The sequence below is a fragment of the Lissotriton helveticus genome, chromosome 6 (genome assembly GCF_964261635.1).
Source record: "Lissotriton helveticus chromosome 6, aLisHel1.1, whole genome shotgun sequence".
Lineage (NCBI taxonomy): Eukaryota > Metazoa > Chordata > Amphibia > Caudata > Salamandridae > Lissotriton > Lissotriton helveticus.
Window position 1 is genome coordinate 1289221009 of NC_136067.1, and position 18655 is coordinate 1289239663.

General features: G+C 41.6%; 1 protein-coding gene across 1 annotated transcript in view; it reads right to left on the minus strand.

Annotated features, from left to right (window-relative positions):
• FBLN7 (fibulin 7) overlaps positions 1-18655 on the minus strand; it is an 877728-nt gene that overhangs the window by 31737 nt on the left and 827336 nt on the right. The window lies entirely within an intron of this gene.

Here is an 18655-nt window from a genome sequence, read left to right on the forward strand (position 1 = left end):
AATAACTCCCCATTCATTCCTATGGGCTAGGCCCATAGGAATGAATGGGAAGACATATCAATGTGTGAATCGCTATTAGCGATTCACATTCTGATTTTGCGATTTCAAGGGTGCAGGGGTGTCCAATGGACACCCTGTTGCACCCCTGAAATGACATTGGATGCTGGTGTTACGCACACACATGTCCTTGGGACATGTGTGTGTGTAACATACAACTTAGAAAAATGCACTTAAGTGCATTTTTCTAAGTTTCCGCTATTTACCACGAGGTTTGACTTCCCGGTAAATAGCGGACCATATTTGCGAATTCGCAATTTTTAAATGTTTCATGAAATGCATTTAAGGAATCTCAAATAGAGATTCCTTAAATGCAATTCCTCGCAAATTTGCGAATTCTATAATTGTGATTTTTGCATTTGGGATGATGAATCCCAAATGCAAAAATTGCGCTCGCAAAGGGCCAGATTCTCAGAATCTGGCCCTTTGCGAGCCGATTTCACTTTGATGAATCTAGCTGCATATTCCTCCCTGCTGAGCATAAATATATAAAAGCACGTGTTACACACTTTAATTAACACTATGCTAATAATAATGTAATGATACAGCTGACATTATAGCTGTTGGTATTACATAGTGTACATTGTTAAAGTTCCCAATCAGTGCAGGATGTATAGAACTATTCACCGTGGACTGTTGCATTTTTTTCCATAGTGGCTTTCAGCTACTTGCAGGTCATACTCTTCCTAACTATCACCTTAAAGTAGAAGAACGAAGGAAAGGAAATGAGGAATGGTAGTGTTGCAAATATTCAGAGAATTTTGGGGATTTCTGAAGTTTGCATCATAGATCGTGATGATATATTGTTCTATGTTCCTATGAGCTACCGACTAGAAGGCAGGACAGTGTGAGAAAGATTCTTCTCAGGATAACTCTTGGAATCTATCTTGGATGTGCCTGGACCTGGACATGGACAGGTGCCACTAACTTATCCTTGCAAGAATGTGCGATAGATACGACATCGATGTAAAAAAAAGTGATTGAAGAAAGGGGCCTGGCATATGCTACTGTGTAGCAACAATGTTGGAAACTTACAATAATTGCATGCCAGCTATTCCCTATGTGGTGTGAGTAGCGGTGCCAAAATTAAAGTAAGATATTGTGAGGCAACCAGTCCCATTGCCAAGGTAGACAAAACCTGTTTGCACTTGCCACGTTCCAGCAAATGTAAAGTGGCTGGGTCTGAGTCTTATATATATTTCTTGGATTGTGGGCATGGCTGCCTGTACCTCTGTTCGATTTTCGGGAAACCGGGTGTCAGTAGCTGTGATTGCCTGTGCGCATGTATGCATTGTCCATATGTACCAGAGCATACAAAAGCTAAGTCTGTTGGCTTGGTCAGTGCTTGCTGTTTTATTAAGCTAATGTCATGTATTTATGACCAAAGCAAATGAGCCGACTATGATTTGCCATATCAATTTCTCTTCACACATATCATTCACGAATTAAAACGACACCTGCTGAACGACGTCCACGCGCACATTAAGGATTAACGAAGGCCTAATCATAAAAGGTTGTGGTTCGTGTCACATCAAGAATTCCTCTCGTAAAGGCGAGGTTATGGTGGATTAAATGTGAATCAAAGCAGGCATTTCTGCGGGGTCAGCTTGTTACTATCTGTAGCTGCACAGTTGGAGACTGTATCTACTTATGCTCTTGATGCCTATGTTGCTATGGTATTGTTTAAAAATCCCATCATACATTCACAGATAGATATGCAATTCTAATCCTCAAATTGCCCCACGAGCGTGTTTGGCATTTACACACAGCGTGTTTGTTATTATGCAAACGCATTTAAAAATACAAACCTGTCACTTCTGTTTAGTTGCTTAAGTGACCAACGTGGTTCTCTATTCCTCTTCAAGGACAGAATGCAATATTTGTCTTAAAGACATATTTTACAATTATTTTTGCTGCAGCGAAGCAAGGTGAACAAAGCGGATGTATGACGTTACAACGCATACTTTTACATCGCATGCCTTTACAACGCGGTTTTTACATCGCATACCTTTACAACGCATAGCGCTTTGTGGTGCTGGATAGTGAATAGTTTAATTTACTATTCCAACGCTAGTCCCCGTGGACACTAGGGAAGGTGTTGGACAGTAAATTAAACTTATTCCCTATCCTAGAGCGCCCCCCAGCGCAATGCGTTGTAATGGTTTGCGTTGTAAAAGTTGCGTCGTAAAGGCACTGCGTGGTAAAAGTTGCGTTGTAAAGGATGTTTCCCGAACAAAGCCCATTTCCTCTGCTCACACTATCAGGGTCTCGGTGACACCTTTGTGAATAGGTTCACAGGTGGGGAAAACACTTTCTGCTTTAGGTTTAGTGAAATTTACACCCTAAAAAATGTCATCTGTGACAGCAAGTGTTACAGCGTGGGTGTGTACCGCGTTGGTGTTACCACGTGGGTTTAACCAAGTTGGTGTTTACTGCTTTTGAAGTTTACCGCATTGGTGTGTTTACCGTGGGGGTGTTACCGCGTTGTGGGTGTTACCACGTGACTGTGACCGTGTGTTACCACGTATGTGTTAACAAGTGGTGGTTACCGTGTAAGGGTTGCCACTTAGGTGTTATCAAGTGGTTGTTACTGGGTGAGTGTTACCGTGTGTTATCAAAGTGGCTGTTACCGCATGGAGGTGACTGCAGTGATGTTACCACATGGGCGTTTTTTGGGTATTACCACGTAAGTGTTACCCCATGGGTGTTAACAAGTGTTACAGCATGTGTGTTACCGTGGGGTGGTTACCACGTATTACCTTGTCCATCTTAGCACTACTGCATCGCATCATACGCAGGAGTAAGGCAGGAGTTCATTTAATCTCCCCATGCCTAATAAATAGGAATGTGTTCTCATATAATGCGATTGGGCTATGTTGAAGTGCTCTCAACATAATATCGAGTCCCTCAGCTAATCGTAACGCTAAGAGTAACTAATAGCAAGAACATGGAAATTATAATTTCACCCGGCTAGATGGCTGTTATAAATCACTAGTGATAATGCATAGCGAACTGAGGTTCCGATATATGGGACGCTATTTCGTGACCAGTTTGTCTGATTGTGATTCTAAGGAGGATATGTTTGCCAGTCAAAACAATAAGGTACAAGTTAGCAGTCAGAGTGCACACTGCGATTCAGTGACGATCCTCTGATCTGGCCACAGTTTGCATTGGGCGCGAGTGGACTTCAGCCTGTCATGGACAGATTTCAATGTTCAGCAGCTAACGCAACTGGTGCTATGCTAAGCGCTCTCATTTGCAAGTATGATATCAATGTTCCTCATGTAGCGCTCTCAAAGTCTCTCTGAAAATCTGATGTCAAATGTTCTTCATGTAAGACAACTAGTGCTATAGTAGGCATTTTTTAATTGGAATTTTTGAGTTCAATGTTCCTCACTTAATGGAACTGGCGATATGCTAGGTGCTCTCATTGATAGTCTGAGTTCAATCAATATTCCTCATGTAAATGCAACTGGTGCTATGCTAGGAGCTCTTAATTGGAAGTATGATTTCAATGTTCCTCACTTAATGCAACTGGTGCTACGCTAGGCGCTCTCATTGAAAGTCAGATTTCAAAGTTCCTTATGTAAATGCAACTGGCGCTATGCTAGGCGCTCTCATTGAAAGTCAGATTTCAATGTTCATTATGTAATACAACTGAGGCTAGGCTAAGCAATCGGAATTCGAAAGTCTGTGATCAATGTAAAATTTAAAAGCCCTGTTTCGGGTCCACCAGCAAGGTATATATATGGTATATTACCCAATATCTCCTTCTAGTTCCACAAACGAATCCTCCTGGAAGCGAACATATCCCTGCTTGCTAAAGAGTGATGACAGCCTGGTTAGCTCGCTCTACGTTCATGCCACATTTTGTCGTAGAACTTACTCGTGGAGTAAGAATGTGTCTGGTCAATCTGAGCGTGAAGAACGCAATGCTATGCATCCATGGGGTGACCAATATTTGCCACAGAATGGTCAAACCATTGACGTTTTTCAGGTTGAAACATGACTGCTTAATATTGGCGTCACATCTAGACATTCCAAGCCGTGGTGAGGTCACATCAATATATTCCAAGTATTTGAGGTCAGTCCTGCGCATCGCCTGCCTCTGTGATGTCACTTACATACATTATCAGTACTTGTGATGTCACATCAATACATCCCAGGCCTCGTTGGCACAATTTCGAGAGTGCCACATGCATGCGTATGCTGATACACACATGAAGTTGGAGTCTGTTGTCAAAATAGCATCTATGCACCCATCGCAGATACACGTATGCATTGGAAACTGATCACACTGTCACACTCTACCTCTGCACCTGTGTGCTTGTACAAGTATGCAATATATGCCTGGGGATTGTCAACAAGTACTTATGCACCCTTGTGCTCGTACACTTATAATAAGTTATGTATTGGATCACACAGTACCTCGGCACCCTTGTGCCTGAACGCTTATACATTGGATATCCGTATTGTGTCACACGGTACCTATGCACCCTTGTGCTTGTCCAATCAAGCGTTATATGCCTGTGGTTCGTCACATCCTTGGGCTCGTACACTTAACCTATTAATGTATTGTGTCACACAGTACCTCAGCCCCCTTGTGCCTGAACACTTAGGCATTGGATGTCTGTGTTTGTGTCATAGTACCTATGTATCCTTGGGCATGTTCAAATTAAACAGTATATTCCTGAGTTGTGTCACACTGTACCTATTTCCCTGTGTGCTTGGGCACATTTTGGCATTAGATGCCTAGGTCGTATCACACAGTACTTATGCACCTTGGGCTTGCACACTTTTGCACTAGATGCATATGTGGTGGCACACAGTACCTATGCATCGATTTCTTACGCATTTGGTGGTCCGCGTTGTCACACCGTACCTATGCTCCCTGGGCTGAGGGTGTGGGTGGAAAAGGGGGATACAGTCTCATGATGTCGTCAATGGGCCACTCCTACTACATGGCGATGAGTCACTCCTCACTATCTTTCAGTTCAAAACGGGTCATGGGTTTGGCCACCTAAGACGCCGGTCTGAATTCAGCTAACTTTGCGACCCACTCCTTTAGAACTAGGGAGGCCACCGAGGCAGTGGCAAGGGGTCTAGGGGAGGAGCAGGTCAAGAGGATCGGCAGGTGGTCCTCTAAATTCTACAAGTGCTGCGTGCGGCTACACATGCTTGAACCCATCGGTTCCGTTGCACATTTAACTGCAGGTTCTTCAATCTGCGACTCAGAGAGAAACTTGTGCAGGTACACGGTTACTTAGTGCTATGTGCTGTTGTGTATGTGTTAGCCTGCCAGTTGGGCAGTGCACTGACGATTGTTCTTTTCATGTTTGCCTGCAGTTTCTTCACCCTGTGACTCAGGGGAGAAGTCTGCATCGGCCCATCATCGCAACAGGAGGAAGTCACCTTGTCAAACAGATGGACAGCGATCAACAGTCCAAGAGAGATCAGCTAAGGTGATGGCCCAAGTGCATTTCTGGGCCTGGGAACAGGAGGAAATCTGGGTAGTGGGTCAGTCATATGTCCGTCGTTTAAAGAAAATGTCTTTTGAGAAGCCCGCGAGGCCAGGGAGCGTTAAGAACAAAAAATAGTGTTTCATGGATAGGGTGGATTGTGCGTGGGGCAATTCAGGGAGCTGGTGAACCGCGCTTTACGAGAAAGTAAGGGACCACCAGCAATCTGGATCCTGCACCTAGGGGGGAGTGACTTATCTAGTTTACTGATCAGTGCGGGCATTGAATCATGCGGTAAAGCAGATCAACAACAGGTTTGATAAGCTGTTCTGGACCAGTAACTGAAGTCAATAGGGCATGGGTACATTCGGGGGGAGCATTTTCGTTTTGCAAAACGGGGTTTCACTTATCATCCAAAGGGAATCAGGCATTTATGGAAGACATCTTAGCATGGTTGGAGAGCACGAGACCTAGGGCATGACCTCCTAGTGAGCGCAGGGGGAGGCCAGATAGTCGGGCAACTATGCTGACCTGTGACGGTAAGGTCATGATTGGTAAGCATAGTCTTCGGCCCTTAGCGGCCAGCACCATGTAACTCCAGGGGCAGTGACAGCTGGTCAGTAGGCTGTCGGGGTGTGGGGGCCAGGGGAGTCACTCTTTCCAGTAGGCCAGTGGCCACCCTCGCATGTTCATCAGGGCACAAGTATGAAGAATTTCAGCCCCCGTTGATGGAGTTTAAGACTTAGAGCGTTGGGGGGGCCCGGGGGAAAGTATCCGTCCGATAAGCTGTACCCCCTACGCAAGCTTACTCTGGTGGAGTAGTGTTTGTAGTTCTACTAGGATCTGGGGCTGCCAGTGCCCCCGTTATGGAGTTTGAGGCTTACCCCGGTGAAGTAATATTTGTAGTTTATCGGGATCTGGGGCTGCCAGTCATTGACCTTGCTGTAGGCTCTAGAGGGCACACACAGAAAGTAAAGTATCTACATTTGTAGATTACATTAGGAGTGGAATTTGTATTAGAGCATGTTATGGTTAGACAAGTGACATGTATCTATCAATGTATCTGGACTTTCTGCGTAAAGTGTACATAATAAAAATTAATAATCAATGTTTTTAATATGTTATAAATACGGCCGGAGGGTCACTCCCTCTAATCCAAGAACAGTGTGGTTTGAAATGCTTGCCCTGGGAGGTAAGGGGTACCCATCCATCCAAGGGCGGATTTAGGGATTTGTTCGTTAAAAGGGATCTTAGGTAAGTACAAGGCCATATGGACAAGGCAACGCGCTATCTAGCGAGCACCACCACTATGGCGGTCGCGCCAGACCCCGGCAGTGAACCGGAAGCACTTTAAGTGCTTCCGGTTCACACAAATGCCGGACGTTGGTGAAGACTGGTTTAGACCAGCCTGCCTGGTGGTCCCACTGCCCCCTCTTAAAAGGGGGCAGTGGGCGCAGGAACAGTCTCTTGTTCCTCGTGCCCCCACTGGAACGCACCCAGGCCATCGGCGGCCGGTAACTTGTTTTCACCACCCACCATCCCCTAGGGCAGGCAGTTTGAATATGCCTTACAGTAATAAGTGTTGTGCTTAATTTTTTGTTGCAGGTATCTGTGATATGTTTCAAAGTAAATTGTGATGTGTTTGGAAATCTGGTAAGAAAAGTGTGTTATATGATGATTTTTTTGTTGCAGGTAAAGTTAGTGGAATGCGTTTTTTAATATGTAATGAAATATCAGTTCAATATCGTAGTAATATGTGAAGTTTATAGGTCTTTGTTGCAAGTAGTTTTGTCGTATTTTAGTAGTGTGTCCCTGGTCAGCGGTAAGGTCATGATTGGTATTAATAGTCTTCGGCCCTTAGCGGCCTGCACCATGTAACTCCACGGGCAGTGACAGACGGTCAGTAGGCTGTCGGGGTGCGGGGCCAGGGGAGTCACTTCTTCCAGTAGGCCGATGGCCGCCCTCGCACACGCATGCGCATCAGGGTGCAAGTATGCATAAATGCAGCCCCCCTTGATGGAGTTTAAGGCTTAGGGTGTAGGGGGGGCCAGGGGAAAGTATCCATCTGATAAGCTGCACCCCCTACACAAGCTTACTCTGGTGGAGTAGTATTTGTAGTTCCACTGGGAACAGGGGCGGCGAGTGCCCCTGTTATGGAGTTTAAGACTTAGGGCATGGGGGGGGGGGGAGTATCCGTCCGATAAGCTGTACCCCCTATGCAAGCTTACTCCAGTGAAGTAGTATTCATAGTTTACCAGGATGTGGGGCAGAGGAGACATGCAGAAAGTATAGTATCTACATTTGTAGATTACGTTAGGAGTGGAATTTGTATTAGAGCATGTTAAGGTTAGACAAGTATAATGGAATTCCTGGACACTGTCCAGGACACTGATGCACTGCTCTAATCACTCATGCAGAGTGTAAAACAGAAATTCAATTAATATACAGTTTGTTCAACTCAAATTCATTACTTTAAACATTGTAATCATGCATGAAAAAACATTTCAAAACATTCTCATTTTATTGAATTTATAGTTCCTTTGTAAATTTTCTAGAAAAATCATTATATGATGTTGTTGACAGTTCACAAGCATCTATATTGAGCAGCATTGTTATACAGCGCATCCCAATGCATTTCGGGCCAAGTGTTGTGCCCTTCGTCAGGGGAATCTGCAGGATAATACAACATGGTATTAAATTTCTCATAGCGGCAGAGTGTACAGGGTTACATTAGAGGGAGGTCAGGATTGGTAAAGCATGACTTTGTTACATGCCCAAAATAAAAACCATGTGAACATGAACGATTAAACATCACGTTCTAGGTGCGCAATATCACATGCTTAAACTGAAGAAAGAACAAAAGGAAAAGTGACCCGTGGTTAAACCCTAGCCGAGGATTGCTTCACTTGTAATAAACTGTGCCTATAACGTGCGATTTCAAACCATGCATTCTAAGTGCAAGAGTAATACAAAGTGTTTTCTTCATGCCATGCGTGACTTTTGTGAAAAACTAGAATAAAGTGCAACTAGTGTGAAGATCTATCGGGGACATACGTGAAATAAAACTTACGTGCGCAAGAAACTTTTTCTTTGATGCGCAAGAAACGTTTAAGGTATCAATCGGTAACCTTCCGTAATTGAAAGCCTACGGGGAATAAATTAACCCGAACAGTTATAGTCGGTAATTTTGTGAATATGCACCCGTGTTAAGAAACCAAAATACGCTATTACCGCGTTGACTTCCTTGAATGTCTCTCTGTGAAAACAAAGAGTACGGGACTGTTACTTGTCACATATTAATAAGAACGGCGGAGACTATGTGCAAAATCGAAAAGGTGCTCTTACCGTGATTAATGAACGCGTGTACTCATGCGAGTGCTCAACCGTGCCGATGTAGTGAAGAACTAACCGGAAGTGGCTCGCTAGGGAGCAGTGATAAACACAAATGGGGGAATAGCAAACACAAGTGAAGGACTATCTGTTAAGCATCCTTTGTTTAACACCTGTGTTTGAAGTGGTGTAAGCGCTTTGGACGATATGTTTAAACTTGTATTTTTTTATATTTTTTTCACCCTACGCCAATTTGGCGCACTCAACTTACAGTCCCTTATTTTTGTTTATGTGTCCTAATGCGACAAGAATCACACTTGATCTGGCAAAAAAGATTGTGCACACTTACAGTGGCAAATTTTATTGCAAAGCTCTTATAAATATTGTTCTTGACTCATTTAAAACATTTTGTACAGTATTGCCTCCTATCGCAGTCCACATTCACGTTTTTCCCTGTTCCAATATGGCGCGCTTAACAGATAGTCCTTCACTTGTGTTTGCTATTCCCCCATTTGTGTTTATCACTGCTCCCTAGTGAGCCACTTCCGGTTAGTTCTTCACTACATCGGCACGGTTGAGCACTCGCATGAGTACACGCGTTCATTAATCACGGTAAGAGCACCTTTTCGATTTTGCACATAGTCTCCGCCGTTCTTATTAATATGTGACAAGTAACAGTCCCGTACTCTTTGTTTTCACAGAGAGACATTCAAGGAAGTCAACGCGGTAATAGCGTATTTTGGTTTCTTAACACGGGTGCATATTCACAAAATTACCGACTATAACTGTTCGGGTTAATTTATTCCCCGTAGGCTTTCAATTACGGAAGGTTACCGATTGATACCTTAAACGTTTCTTGCGCATCAAAGAAAAAGTTTCTTGCGCACGTAAGTTTTATTTCACGTATGTCCCCGATAGATCTTCACACTAGTTGCACTTTATTCTAGTTTTTCACAAAAGTCACGCATGGCATGAAGAAAACACTTTGTATTACTCTTGCACTTAGAATGCATGGTTTGAAATCGCACGTTATAGGCACAGTTTATTACAAGTGAAGCAATCCTCGGCTAGGGTTTAACCACGGGTCACTTTTCCTTTTGTTCTTTCTTCAGTTTAAGCATGTGATATTGCGCACCTAGAACGTGATGTTTAATCGTTCATGTTCACATGGTTTTTATTTTGGGCATGTAACAAAGTCATGCTTTACCAATCCTGACCTCCCTCTAATGTAACCCTGTACACTCTGCCGCTATGAGAAATTTAATACCATGTTGTATCATCCTGCAGATTCCCCTGACGAAGGGCACAACACTTGGCCCGAAATGCATTGGGATGCGCTGTATAACAATGCTGCTCAATATAGATGCTTGTGAACTGTCAACAACATCATATAATGATTTTTCTAGAAAATTTACAAAGGAACTATAAATTCAATAAAATGAGAATGTTTTGAAATGTTTTTTCATGCATGATTACAATGTTTAAAGTAATGAATTTGAGTTGAACAAACTGTATATTAATTGAATTTCTGTTTTACACTCTGCATGAGTGATTAGAGCAGTGCATCAGTGTCCTGGACAGTGTCCAGGAATTCCATTATACTTCTAGAACAAGGGTCCTAGCAGAACCCCCGTAACCGATGCACGCCACGATTAAGCCATTGAATGCAGTACAGAATTATTGAGTAAAAGATTAACTAGATTATTGAGTGCAAACGCTGCTGCGTCAATCCCCCTGTTCAAGGTTAGACAAGTGACATGTATCTATCAATGCATCTGGACTTTTTGTGTAATGTGAACATAATGAAAAGTAATATTTAATGTTTTTAATATGCAATAAATACGGCCAGGGGGTCACTCCCCCTAATACAAGAACAGTGTGGTTTGAAATGCTTGCCCGGGGGAGAGAAGGGGTACTTATCCATCCGAGGGCAGATTTGGGGGTTTCCTCATTAAAAGGGGTCTTAGGCAAGTACCAGGCCATATGAGCAAGGGCTGTTTGATGTATGGCTCTCCAAATGGAGCTTTTTTGCATTTTATAATTCTTACAGTTATTATATGTTCAACGAGTTGTCTTTATTGCCCAATTTATTCCACCTTTCACTGTGAGGGGGCGTGTCACACTGAGGGCAAATCTACTGTTTTAGTGGGTATTTGTCATGACAAAGAAAAATAAACTGTGCTGTGTGCATGTTTGCTATGAACAGGGATAAGTATTCATTGATTTACTTTTATTAAGTTACCACTTCAAGAATTTCTGTGACACCATCAACAGCCATTTTGACCTTAGGGTGTTAAGTCTGATGCATTAAATGTGATGTGCATAAAACACAGCGCCCTAGAACGCAGTGCTTAATTTCTGCTCTGCATCTTGGGAAGAGTGTTACGCAAGAATGTTATGTGGACGCGAGGGGGTCACGCAAAGGTCTCGAACGCCGAGTCTTGTGCTTCTCTGTTTGTTGCTAGACAGAGCATGACTGCAGGCTAAGAATTGCACAGGGAATAATGTGCCCTCAAGATATTTAGCACTACAGAAACGATATTAGTTCTAGGAAGTAAGAAAGCTCATTATTAACATTTGGATTTCTTTTGTAATACAAAAAAAACTGTGAATTTGTTCAGTATCCGAACTCTTCACAGTGCACACACAGCAAGTGTAATGATAACTGCTTCAAATAGTATGAAGCAATACCAAAGGGGATGAAGGACGGTGTGTTTGAGCAAATCAAACACTCACTCCGAGTCAACTGATCTGGGTTTAATCCATCACCATTCTTTAGCTCACTCCACCACCCCAGTTCAGACATGGTCATATGCAAATCAGTCTGACCCTGTGCCTCATGGGAACAGTCCAGCCCGAACTGCCAAGCCTGGCATGGCTTGGCAGTTCAGGCTGTACTGTTCCCCTGAGGCACAGGGTCAGACTGATTTGCATATGGCCATGTCTGAACTGGGGTGGCAGAGTGGGCTAAAGAACGGTGATGAATTAAACCCAGATCTGTTGAATGGGTGTGAGTGTTTGATTGGTTCAGATGCTCCGTCCATCACCACCACCTTTTGTACCGCTTCAAACAGTATGAAGCTGTCTCCTCCAAATACCAGTGGAACCCAGTCGTAATTGGGGGAAATAGAAGGAATATTATTTAACTACATTGAAAGATGAGGGCAATACATAATCTCCTGAAAGGAAAAGAAAAGAATATTAATGCATCGCCTTAGATGAACATTTCTCACAAGAGTATGGACTGTTGTTACGACATATACTACCAAAGAAAGCAGTGAAAGGGGAGCTTATTAAAGATTACGGTTTTGCTCTGACAATCTGTCATTGAACTGCAAGTTTGTAGCTCTGCATGGCAAACGTATTTGTGATCAAGTAATTATGTATACTCTGAATAAGGAGATGCAGAAAAAACCATGGCGAGAAGGGGATTTTTCACTGAAAGATATAACTACATTGGGTAAAAGGGCAATCTGAATTGTCTGAACATTTTGCAAAGCCAGTGCTTAAGATGAGCCAGTGGTTTCCGGGGCTCGGCACAGTCACTTAACTGCTAGTACCTGCACTTTTGATAGCTGCCACATGGTGGTGCTGTTTGTGTAAATTAAAGATGAGTGGAACTACAGTTGTTTATTAATTCAATATACATTAAAAATAACTGATACCTGCCACCCACGCCATTCTTAAAGCTTTGGGGGCCTCGAACAATCTTAATTGTCACACTTGAGGCAGTGTAATTGTTAGTAGTTGTATAAGTGCTGCAATAGCATTGCTGTCAGGGGCAATGTGTGGGGCAAACTGCGGTGGCCTTTTTACAAGGCCCTGGCACTTATTTTCATAAAAAATTAAGCACTGTGCAAAGCCAACTTTAAATTCAAATAAAATAAGAACATGTGACTCAGTTGACAAAGTCTTGAAAGGGTAAAAAACGGGACACGACTGGAACAAAATACCTGAACCTCTAGGCCATAATAAATTACTCCAATATGCTTGTCATAGCAGTGTCTGCACACAGCACACTGAAAATTGTATATCACTAGAGATGGTTAATCTGTAATCATCACATAATATAGAAGTTAATAGCCCGGAGCATATTCTTATTGCTTGTGACACTGAATGCACAAAAAAAGGATTTGAGAGTTTCCTGATGGGTTTGAAGTGAAGTCTGGCTAGTTGAAGGGGGTTTCACAATGTATTAGATAGAAAATGAATGCATATACAAAAGTACATAAGGCTAAGAATATTCCCCTCACAGTAAGGGATGAAGTTGAAAATGAACTCAAGAGATTGTATGGGTCTAACACAATTGAACAAGTGTGGGAATCAACGTGGACTTCTACTTTGTTTGTGGCCTGACAGGCCAATGGAAACATTCACCAATTTGTGGATTTAAGATGCTTAAATGATAATCTTATTGTAGATCAAGTTCCTTTGCCAAGGACTGGTGAAATGTATTCACTCACTGGAAATGGCAGATGGTTTTCCACTTGGGGCTTTTCTTTAACATTTCACTAAATTATCTTGCACCCATAAAGTCAACAGGTTTTTATTTTTATTTATTTATTTAATGCGATTTTATATAGCGCAAACTCTACCCTTAGGTGTTAGAGCGCTTTACATAAGGTTACATAAGGTTAACAGTTGTAGTCATTCTTTTGAGTGTTTTAAACTCTGTCCCATGTCTTTCCGTCTGGCATTAGTTGCTGCGGTACTCCAAAGGCTCGAGATTGAGTTATTTGGAGATATGATGGGGTAGTTTGTTTTCAGGATGACTTTTTGGTAATGGGCACCAACAAGAAAAAGCATGGTCTGGCTTAAGAAGGTATTTGAAGTTATAGTAAGAAAAGGTTTTACTGCAGATTTAAATAAATGTAAATTCACAGAACAACATGTTACTTATCTTGGCCATGAAATTGATTATGTTGGCATCAGACCTAACAAAAGATTGGACAAAGTCAATTGGAAAGCTCTTCCGACACATTTCAAAGAAAATCTTACCTCATTTTTGTTCTATTCTACATTTGTATAGAACTTCTCAGAATAACTCATGATATAAGGAAAGTGCTATGAAATAAGGTTAAGTTTGATAGGGCAATGAAAGTCAAACATCTTTCGAAGAGATCAAAAATTCCACCAATAAAATTCCTAGTTTACAAGGTTTTGATCCCAAACGTCACGACTTGCTAACAAAGCATTTAGGGGGCTCCCTCTCTCAAGTGGACGAGTTAGGAAATGAGTTTGTTATTGCCTTTGCTTCCTGCTCGCTGTTCCAAACTGAAGAGAAGTATCCGGTAATAAAGGGAGAAACACTGGCCTGTGTATGGACCATTAAAAATTCCAGTAAGTACATTTTGGGATACAGATTTATAAATAGGAGAGACTAGTAACCGCTGACTAAATTACTCAAGACTGAAGACATGTTTAGAGCATCAGCAAGAATTCTATGTCTATCTAGCTTCAAGATTTCTTGTATGAGGTCCAATGTATACCCCTTGCGAAAAATGTTCAATGTTGAACGGCCTTACCTATGGAAGAGATGTATGAGGATACTTGGAATGAATTCAATAGGGCATGTGAGTGGGAGGTAAATATAGTGAATAATGTTTTAATAAAAAAGTTTGTTTTTGGAAGAAAAAAACCCTGACACCCTGCGAATTTTCTCCCATTGTGAGGAGGTACTTTGTAATTTGTTTCTGTTCAGGACTGCCAGGGTTACCCTGGTGGATAGGAGTTCCCTGTCCCTCAAACTATAAATCAGACCCTTAAGCATACCATTTTACAAATTACTTTCTTTTGAATGTTCACTCATGTGAATTCTTTTTCCTGGGTTATTAAGTCCTTAGATGATAAAAGCATATGTGTGACCTGCTAGAGGTTAAGAGGCTAGATATCTAGCACAATATTTTCCATACAAAAAGTTTGCAAATCTATTTCTTTGCAACAAATTGCATATCTACTTATTTATTTTCATGTTATCATTTCCAAATGTTTTCTACACAACACACAGTTCCAGAACTGTTTTATACAAATGTTTCAACACACACTTAATGCTCTGCCACTTCTTTGACTAGGTTTGCATTATGCAAATACCACATACATACATACATCAGCACCCAGATGATTCTTGCATCTGAAGAAATATGGAACATATTAGTGAAGAGGTGAGAGGGTAATCGTGATTCAGAAGCACTATAAGAAACAAAATATTCTTTACTAGATCTGACAAGCATTAGCAAATCCAATAAGTCTGGCTTAATGAACTAACACAGTCAAACAAGCATTTGTGAATGCCTGCATTTGTGCATGCCTGTATTTGCAAGCATTAGCTCATTAAAGCCATAGTTCTTGCCTTTGACAGTGCTATTGCGACTGTTGTAAGTTTTACATTACCCTAGTTGCTGCCCCACCCACAATGAGCAGATGATGCAGGTGGCACCTCTGATGGAAATGCACAGGATTACTTTACTTTAAAATTGTAAGTTACAGGAGGAAGTCTCCTATTTGAAAAAAATTGTATGTCAGAATTGGGTACAAACAGCTATTACATACAGCCGGAATTGTTGAAAGGTCATTCACGGGAATAATGAACTGAAATTAGTTAGACAGCCCCTTTATTCTTGCAAGGGCACATTATTGAGCAGCTGCTTAACACGTGGGTTGAGGTTTGTGTAGCTTGTGGTGCGCCTATGGTCACACAGTACTAGTACCGACTGTGGCAAACAAAAATCACCCTTTTACTGGGTATCAACACCATGCACCACTCCTTGCACCATCTTTGGCTTATTATAACACCTTTTAATAAGCTTGAAAACACGTTTTGAATGTTGCTTCTTTTATCTGAATTTTATTAGATTGCATGGTTATTTAGCAATCAATTCATTGATAATCTTAACTTCTTCCAAATTTTGTATACAATTCCCCAAGCATTTCGAGCCGAAAGCTCTTCATCAGGAGAAATGCTGAAGCACTTCAAAGGGAAACAAGCAACATTATACATCTATCAAGGAGGATAAAACATAAATGAGGTATAAACATTTAAATCTCACACATTTCAGAAGGAAATCACCATGAGGTCTCCATGTTATTCTATCAGAAGAGTTTAATTGGCTAAACTGTCATTATACAGAAGAAGTATGTGACCAAAGTGCAGTGTGTGAAATATGGTATCTTTCAGCTGTAACCTCAAATCACTATATCTCAGTTCTGTTTCCCCCAACTTAACCAAGGTGGACCAAAACTTAGATCAAAGGGCTCATTATTGCCCAGACCTGGTAGTAGCCTTGGCAAAGCTAAATTAAAATTGACCATAGTGGAATGAATGCTCATAAGACCCACGAGCACAGCAACACACTAGAGCTGCCGATACCTGCTCTCTACTAATCAAGTGGTAAACGTACAGTCTCCCACGCTTGCACAAAGCGCTAACCAGCCAGGTAGTATACCAGGATAATCACCCGCCCGCCTCTTTAAATTCTCAAGTGCCTTAACAGCATCTCTCAGCCCAGAGGAATGCGCTTAGGATAACTGCTAATGTCCCTCCCCTGTATTGCCACAGCTGCTGTGTTTTTGATTCCAGAGTGGCATCTCAAGACAACTCGAGGCGAGGCAGCATTGTGAAAGACTTTTCAAGAAGTTTCTTCTGACTCAAGAAGGACATTTAGGAACATCTTAATGGACTGCAGCCTTGGTGAGGACTTCAAATTCGAGAGGGCCATCTAGTAAAGACTTGAGGTGCTGCAGCGATGTGAAAGACCACACATATTGGCCTTGAAAATGCTTGTTCCTATATTGTGGTCTTTCTGCTCACAACAACACTGCATCACAACTTAAAACTACTAAGGAAACGTTTTTATCCAGTCACTTCTTGCTAATCAATCTCAATATATTCATCTTCTGTTTGGCACAATTAACCATTTACATTTCTCTGCTTCTCGTTGCTAGAAACACCTGTTCAAACGACTTTGTACTTTTGTTTTACGTCTTTATTGAGTTTTAAACCTAAAGCAATAAATCCGTAAAACTAAGTGGGCACAAGACCGTTCTGACATATCAATGCTGGAGTCGCACTTACAAGTCAAACCTCTTTCTGGAGGTAAATCAATAGACCCATCCTTGTGTATTTAACTAGAGAGCATTCGAGTACGGGATAAGAAAGGCACAAAGTAAATTCAAATGTTAAAGCATACTGCGGAAGGCATGGGATCACCACCACCGGGCACAATGTGTTCCATGGAGTCCGGGCCCCAAAGTATGGTTGCCGCATTTCAGGTGCCTCCTGGTGGGGACACCCCCTTGTGTGCAAAGAGATCCCAACCTGAACTCATTATGTAATGGAAATGAGTGGTGTGGTCTCATCCGTGACTTTTATGGTGGCCATGAGTGTCAGGAATACAGCTGCAGACGGAAATTGTATTTGCTAACAAAAAATGCTTTTATTGTTAATGTGTAAGGCCTACGTTTAAATAAGCACATATACTAAAACTCAAGAATTAGTAGTGGGTAATCATACTTAAATATAAAAGGCCTAAATGTGAAGTAAAAATACTGAATTAAGGTAGCCTAACTGCGAATGCCATGTTAACTGAAAATATAGCCTTAACATTCGAAGGTCTGTTTTCATGTTGAATCGTTGTTTGCATTAGATGTTTTCCTCTCCTTTCTGCAGATGTTGTAATTTTCTAGAAGCCTTCTGGTAGCCAGTGAATAGGCATTTGTTTTGTATTAGACAACTCATAGTGAGGTTCTCACAGAGAGAAGAGGAGGCAACAGGAAAAATGAATTGTGAGAAGATCAGTCTGTACTAAAGACTGTGGTGCTAGTCTGGGAAAATTGAGAGTTTGCCTATTCCCCAAAGTTTATTAAAATTCTATTGGAGGACTCAGGAGACAAGAGAAAATAATGTTGCAACATAAAATACTGTGTTTCATATTAGTAAGTTTTCCTAGAGTAGCAGCCGGGGTTCCTTCCCTGACTCTGTGGTTTGAGACTCATCCATGAGTTTCTGATACTTCCCTTAATAATAAGATGCTTTTGTTTTTTCTTTGACATAAGAGCTAAGAATACTTTCCAGCCTGACAGGCAGCGGCCGAGGCAAAATGGCTATGCTTTGATTTCTCAGCACTCTTCTTTGAGTATCTGAACTGATATTGTATTTTCACCTTATTCTAATCTATTTAGATTGGGAAAATTCCTTCATGGAATACACTTGCTGCAATATAACAATGACTATTGTCTTGACTAATGTATTATTTTACCTCATATTGAAATATCAATTATTGGACTATGTTCATTTCTAATGCTGATGCGTAAAGAATAATTACTTTTTAATAAAATGCTTAAAAACGAATTGAATTACAAAAGTAAAGCCCTTTGAACACATACAAATACTCTCTTTATTGACTGTCCAAAAGTCATACATGATTTATCATGCTATTGGATTGTGGCAGATAATTGCTCCTTACTTCTCCTTGTTGTACAACAAAGGTCCATGCAAACAGTGGTGAGTGTAATTTAATTATTACATCCAAAGATTGAGATGTAGAAAATCCCGCTCCCTAACAGCTATATGCTATTTGGAAGGCATTGGTTCCCCTTTCAGGGAGGTCTCTCCTAATTTTTAAGCTCCACTTTCATGACCTAAACATGCATGTATGTGCCTTGGAGTCAGGTAGGCCTGGTGCAGACAATTAAATTGTGTGAGTCGTGGGTTTCTAGACACCTCTTTTGCCTGTTGTTTAGCCTTTGCCCATTGTTGATTAAAGCAGTACTCAGGTCAATGTCAATTGGCCACTTGTCCCTTGCTGTCAAGT